The sequence below is a fragment of the Oxyura jamaicensis genome, chromosome 13 (assembly GCF_011077185.1).
Source record: "Oxyura jamaicensis isolate SHBP4307 breed ruddy duck chromosome 13, BPBGC_Ojam_1.0, whole genome shotgun sequence".
Lineage (NCBI taxonomy): Eukaryota > Metazoa > Chordata > Aves > Anseriformes > Anatidae > Oxyura > Oxyura jamaicensis.
In genome coordinates this window covers 14,332,922-14,340,740 of record NC_048905.1, presented here as the reverse complement: position 1 = coordinate 14,340,740, position 7,819 = coordinate 14,332,922, and positions in this window count along the sequence as shown.

Below are 7,819 nucleotides of genomic sequence, written 5' to 3'. Positions count from 1 at the left end.
CTAGAAGATGTATTTGTAAATCCCTGTATTCCCTTTTGCAATCTACATATGCAAAATTTGTGTAAGGGCTGTATTTCACTAGAAAAATAAATAAATACATAAATAGGGAATCACTGATGTAAAAAGGGTTGAAACCCATCCATCTGTGCCTTCTCTGCAGGTTACCACTCCAATGCAAAGGAGCACATGGATTTTAACCCCTGTCTGCAGCTCTGCCAAGTAACCCAGCATGAAAACAGGTCTGCACTCAGGTGAGAGATCTGTGCATGTGGATAAGGGAGCATTAAAATCAACACCCAAGGGGATTCTGAGAGCAGAGAAATACCCTAATTACCCCACAACTACCTCCAAACACAGAGTTTCAAGCTCTCTGTAACAAGTTCAGCCTTTCTCCTTGTAAATTTCTGGCAGAGACTGCAGGAGAGCACCACGTAATTTGCATCTAAGACTAATGCGTGGGAGATTTTGATGCCTTAGCGTTCTTTTGCAAGGCTCCCAAGAAGTGGCAGAGAAGGAAGGCAGGCCCCCGGCCCTTGCCCAGCCCCGCACTGCCCCAGCCAGGTCGCTCTTGGCCCAGGAGCCAGCCACGCTCGGGCATCCCCAGTGTCACCCACTCGTGTCCCCAGCACCAGGCAGGGATCTGTGTGAGGCTCTGCCAAATGCAGGCGACAGAGGCTTCCTGGCAGCCTCTAGTGGCTCTGCTGGGTCCCTGCAGAGCTCTGCCTGGCTTAGCCCTGGGTTTAACCCAGCAAAATTTGACTTTTTCAGCTTTTAATTTTGTGCATGGAGACAGGTTTGGAGCTTGCACATTCCCACCCTGCTTTCACTAGACAAACATTAACTAGTCAACTAAGTGGCAATGAGCTAAAATAAAAGTCAAAATGGGTAAGAAGGTAAGAAGTCCTGGTCTTCTGAGTTAAGTCAGAGCTGGTGATCCAGGTACAAAAGTCAGGGCAGGGGAAGGAGCTGTCACAGGAAGGCCCCAGACCACTTTCAGCACAGGATGGGTGCAGTGGCAGAATAGGCACAAGGGGATGCCACAAAAGAGGGGGGTGCTGCTGTACCTGCTGCCATGGGGGCAGGCATGCACACAAATCCAAACACTTCCAAATATTTATTAAGATCCCAAGGAAAGACTGTTGATTGAAAATAAGGTATTTACTCCTGAAACATCTTTCTTTTAAATGAGACAGAAACCAACAAAGACTTTAGGAATTAGTGCTAAGCAAGAAAATGCTTGTAATAGGGTAATAAAAGCCAGCCAGCTTCCCTACAAGGGCAGCAGTGATAACAGAGTTGCTTTTCCTTTCAATTTCTTGTAAATTACAGAACAACTGTAGAATAGCGGGAGATCTGTGCAATGCTCCTCTTGGTGGCTGGCGCGTTCAAGCTGAACTTTTCAAGGAGCACAATGTGGGGACGCTCTGCAGTGCCCTACTGTGAGTACAGCCAAACCGCAGCGCACGCCAGCCTTCTTCATGCTGACGGTGTTTACTGGAAACGAGACTTCAGTATCTTCAGGACGCTGCATGAAACCTCACACTGGGCATTCATCCTGTGCCACTCTGCAAAAGCCACACACAACACGGTTTCTAAAATGCAAGCAGTGCAAATAGAGTTACGCTATTTCTTTCTAAATTGCTTGTTCTCTGCTTCAGCTGCTCAGCTGTCGTCCAGAGATGAGCATCCAGGATACTTTCTCGTAGATGCTTGGAAGCGAGGAGTAGTCCCCTGGACTTATTCTAGATATTTCAGGGCACGGTGCCAAAGAGAGACGGTGCATTATAGTGCTCCTTCTAATATAGTTAAGTGCACAAGGACCACCAGTAACAGAGTTATCACAATTTAAATCAACATTTCAATCAATTGAAATGATGCTGTTAGGGCAGTTATTGATCAGAGGGAAGTAGAAGGTTTCAATGAGCAAAGGCAAAACCAATGACGTCTTTGAGCTGGCATTCGGCGTTGGTCTTTGTTCGAAGTAGATGACTGCGACTTCTGGGAGCAACCAACCTTCCTCCTGCTTTCTGGGTGCATTTGCAGCTGCTGAAGCTCAGATATCCTTACCCTATAACTGGTGGTTGGAATAGTGCAGATGGGCTGATACAGAAACCTCCTGAGGAGTTCTGTGGTTTGGGTTACAAAGCAGGCAAAAAATGGGCAATTGCTCAGTTGCAGATAACATTTTCAAATAGACTTTGTGTATATTACTAAGCTACATATGAGGCAACCAATCAAGCCTGATTGGGAAAGGCTGAGATTTGTATGTTCAGCTGTTACTTGTGATGCAGCAAGGAAAACATCTGCATCAATCCAGTCACTTCCATGGGCAACAGCGTAGATGAGATGCTATGGAGCGGAAAGAGCTTGTATAAAAAATCCAAATATTAGGTCATATCTTATAGAACCACTTTTTATCTTTATACGCATTTACAAACATGAAGCAATCCTTTTAATCATTAATCTCCCATTAAAAAAAAGCTCAAAAGGGCATGCCTTTTACAACTGGATATACTGGTAATCAGTTCAAACTAAAACCAGACGTGTTGCTTTGTTTTTTTTAACAACTTGGTTATAGAGAGAATCATTTTTCTTATGCAAAGCAATACAGCAGTTGCAAAAAACAAAGATGTTTTATGGGCAACCATAGGCCCTTCAAAATACTGTCAAACATTTCTCCTGCCAAATGAGAACAATTTTGCACTATATAATATAGAGTAATACACACAACACACCCTATGACGCATCAAGTAGTACTGCGTCATTAACAAAGTTACTGGAACTGATGCTCAAAGTCATTTATTTAAAAAATATGCTCTTTTATCCTGCATTATCTCTTTCTTTTTATCTGACCTGAAGAGGTGATCTGATAAGTCTCATTTGGATTCAGTCAGTCCAGCACTGAGAAAGAGTTTCTTTTTAGCAGCACTTGAATATTTCCATTAAATCACTTTTTTCTTTCCTGGAGGCCTTTATAACCATTCAAAGTACTACGACACCTAGTTTTAAATACACAAGCAGTTTCAACGAGATAAATGAAATTACTCACATTCATTGCATAAGCACTGAAATACTTTGTAGGGCCAAGGTGAGCAGCAACAAAGCAAGCATGAACCACATCCTTTGATCTGGACCTACACATCCTCAAACTCTGAGAAAGCAGGATTGTGGCTGCGGTCTGGTTTTCAGTGATAACTGACAGAATTCCTGAAATCTCCCATCGAAAAGGGCACTTTTCCATCTTGGCTTTATTAGTGCTGGGGTCTGGAGCAGATCTCCCTTCTGCATTCCTGCGTGCTGATTGCCTCTACTCCTCCTTGATGTCTGCAGCCTGGGTTGCTCCTCCTTTGCTTCCAACTCCTTCGTGGTGTTGAGCCAGAATGTTACTTCACCTGCTGCATTACATTATTATTTTCTTCATTCATTTCAACGCTAGTAAGATAGTTTGCAGCAGAGACAGTTTTCCTTAGTGGCTGTGCAAGCCTCTGTGGATGCATACTTGAAAAGCGTACAGAATAAAATCCCCTGAACCATTCTGACCTCGCAAGCATCACCAAAACCCATAAGCACTTACATGAAAGCCTGTTAATATGAGAAAAACACAGACATGCCCTGAATCTCTTCAGGCAAAGCCCCATCTGAGAAGCTTTTTCCTAATAAAACAAGACTTATGGGATCTGACATCTGTGGGGCAACTGGTAGCTGAATCGTCTCAGGGAAAGGAAATCCCTTTCCTTCTGGCTGGACCATACTAACCCAGCAAATCTATAGTAAAAACTCCAAACATATTTTCAGCTTGCCCTCATTCAGATCCTTTTGGGAACACAGCACATCTACTGTTATCCTTAAGTTAAATACTTTGCAGCTGAAACCTACAGACATCAGAGGCCAGTTGGTGGATTCTTGTCAGGTTTAGGGGAGTTTTTCATGGGGATCTCTCAGGCGGGTACCATATCTCTACCATATAGGGTGGAGTTGTCCTAATTATTAATGTTCTCCTTAGCCCCCACCTATATGTAATAGCAGGACACTGTAGGTGAGATATCCGCTGTCCTGGCTGACAGCCTGACAACTGAACCTGTGACATCCCCAGCGAGGAGCCGGAGCCACGGGAGCCAGAGCTGAGATCTACAGCCTCAAATGTGCTCACCTGTCGGTAACACGAGCACCGTGTTCTCTGCCAAAATTTACTGAAGCACCCCTTTAGTACCTACATATGCACACTTTGTCACTCTGGCTAGAAAACAATATTGGATGACAGTCAAGGGACACAGTGAAGGGTGGCACAATGTGAACCACCAGCAAAGGCGTTCAAACGGCAGAGCCTCCCAGGTCAGAGGAAAACACACACGAGCTCAGCTGGACTTTCAGACAGAAGTGCCTCTGTTGCTGAATGAAGTTTTGTAACTTGACTCTGAGCAACTCAGCATTTTTTTTCTTAAAGACACAGCTTAGAAACAAAGTTAAAATCATTTACACCACTAAGCAAAACCAGAAAGCTGTCTCAGTCCTGCCTTCACGTTGCTGGTTATTCACAATTCAGGTCCTTCTGTTGCAAACCTTAGAAGACCCCTAAAAGGGAAGGAATTTGTGTAGTAGACGCTGGTTCAGCCTGCAGTGCCATTAGCCCCAGGTATGACAAGAAGGAAGGAAGAATAATGATTTTAGGTCCTGTTTATGTTTTCAGAGCTGGACACCATCCTGCACATCCACGTTCCACCTACAATTAATTGCAAGTTCCCTGCTGTACTGAAATTAAGCAAGAAAGCATGGATCTGTCTCAGGGAGACATCTCTCATAGCATGAGGCATCTGCACTCCTACAGCGGGTGGTTCCCCCCACGTCATCGCAGAGAAGGTTACTGGCAGGACACCCAGTCTGTGCTACAACTTGTTACAAGAGCTTTCCTATCACCCTGTCCTGAAGGGAATTTTACTTGCTAGGACTGATATTTCTGCAAGCAACACCCTTCAGAAACAGCATGCTGTAATTACAAGTCAGAGTCTGGCTAAGCTTGACCGGTAACTCCTTATCAGCTACTTCGACATTCACTTACACATCACTCATCCTAGCAAGCCCTCTCTTCCTCCGCTCAAAATGTCCTCCACAGTATGGTTTACTAGGTAGCAAATTTTTCTCTAAACTTTATAGAAATAACTCAGAAATGTGCAACCTCACTGAGGAACAATTCCTGCTATTAACATTTGGCTAAGTGAGATTTGCCATGTGACTGGGATGCAAAATTAATATATGCTCTTTTGGAAAAGTTGGGGGCTGGCTCAACTACTACTCTGGAAAACCAGAGGACTGCAGAGATAATTAATCTTCTACATTACCCAGATGAGAATTAACAACTTTTTACTAGTAAAAGTTTAATGAAATAAAAGTTAATATTGAATTAATATTGAATAATTGAATTAAGCACCTGAAAAAGAGATGACACAGTGACCTCAGTGTATTGAGAACTAATTTAAACTACATAAAACAAAGCTGCTAGATGATTTGGAAGTTTGGCCAGTTCTTTACAGAATTATTACTTTTCCTACATTTAAGTTGGGAACAGGATCTCAGCCTGCTGCTGAAGAAAAGTTCTGGCTTGTTCAAATGAAGACATAAAACCTCAAAAACAATTAATTACTGCAGGCTTATGGTTCAGTCCTGAAGAAACCTAGACAGTTCAGACTATGCAGAGCCAAGACGGATCATATATTCTTGTGACAGCATCCATTTTCTGTAGCATAAAATTCTGGCATTTCTGCTCTCATAACTATAAACATATAAAAATATAATAGATTATACACATATGTATTATACAACCAGCTACCCCTGAAAATACATCCCGTGTAGGAGGGCTAAGCCTTCTGGCACAACCCAGCTGTGCACTGGCCCCTGTCTGACCAGGAAAGAACTTGGTTGTTATCTCAGCGATCAAACTGCAGATGTTGTTTTCCAGATGTGGGCACTGAAAAGGGTGGTCTGAAAGCAATTATAAACCCAGTTGAAGGAGAAATCTGAAGCTAGATTGCCTAAATTTCATTTAAGAATATCTCACTGAAGCAATTCTTCTCAGGCTATAGCAGATTGACATAACAATTATGTAAGTCTAGTTATTAAAAAGTTTGCACCTTTACTGGAACTGAAATATTTCCAATGCAAGCACTAAACAGTGTCTGTACTAAATAAATTATAAGATGAATATATTATCGACAAATCAATTAACTGGGCTGAATGCTCCCAAACTGCTTCTGCATATTTGCCTGTGTTTGTGCAGACGTTTTCACCAGTCCTATACAAAGCACCATCTTAGGATAAAACTTACAGGAATACTTGTTCAGAATCATTTACTTTGTTGCTGTTGATTTCCAGCTTGCAGGGAAGAGAGACCTGTATATTTTACCTGCCAGCAAGAGAGCAGACTGAACCAACTGGCCAGACCCCTTCTGTTTGAAACTGTCCTGTTTATTGTCCCACCTCTCAGTAGCCTTCTACTCATGGTCCATTTGGGCTGGCAGAGCTTATTTCATTTCAGAAAAACTGTGAGCTGATGCAACCAATTTAATTCAGCTTTCCCATGCAGGTACACACAGTGTATATAAGCTCACTGCTTTTCCCAGCCTGTTTCTTCTGCTTATTCAGCACTACCTGCATGCTTCCACAGCAAAATTATCATGCATGATATTACAGATTCAAGCCAAGACTCGTTCTTTCAGTAATACAACAGAGGAGCTCAGCGGGGAAAAGTGACTCTAGAAATGTCAGAGGTGAAGGGAGTGGCTTTAGCTTTCTTAGAAAAAAAAAAAAAAAAAAATGGAAGCAGGCTAGATACCCATCCTCTCTGGAAGCAATCTTTCTCCCCCAGACACCTATTTATAAAATAAAATGAAACTTTGGAAAGCCCAATTCTTTAAAAAAATAAGTATTGAAATGAACGTGTGCTACCATCTGCTGTCCATTATTTGAAAGAGCAGCCACAGCGTGGATCCTGGCGAGTCACTGGGACCTGCAAACTCTGGCACCAGGAAGTCTCTCCATAGCTGAGGCTGCATCACAGTGAAATTATGGCATTCACTAAAGATTTCACATTCCTGCCCCAACACATCACAGCAGCTTGAGTCAGTGCAAGAACACCATCAAGGGACAAGGAATAATCATACTAAGGAGAAAGAGTTGGAGATTTATTTTTTTTTTTTTTAATGTGAATATGTTCAAGAAAGAGCAACATTAGAATTAGGAGATGAGGTTAGAAGGCAGCTCTGAATGGTGCCCAAGCTGGAGCAATTTCATACCTATGTCAGAGCCCTGAATGCACATGGAGGTACTGAGATAGAGAAAACAACACCAACAGCTCCACACACTCACTTCCCTGTGGCCCATCATCATCTGCCAGCACATTACCGAAGGGCAGCTGCTGTTACAAACCAACAGCTGTTACGGCAACCAATGGCAAAAGACTTTCTGAATAAATACAGGTTTAAATAAATAAATCGCTGTACAGGTCACTTAGCTTCCACACATCCCCACCAGGTCATCGACGTCAAACCAGCGGTGTGAATCTGAAGAAATAAATCACTTAGGGCTGACGGGAGTAACTTAGCCCAGCGCTCACAAATACAAAGAATGTACTTAACCTTTTTCTGTTGCTGTGGTGAGCAAACAGAGTATGCCCGGCACATTAGGGAACAAAGGTCTGGGCCCTTCTTCTGTTAACAAAATACCCATAATTATTTGCAAAGCAAAATGGAGGCCAGAGGATTCGGTCTAGGTACTTACTATTCAGTGCAGCAAAAGGACTCCCAGGAATCATCCTCCCAAAGTCCTG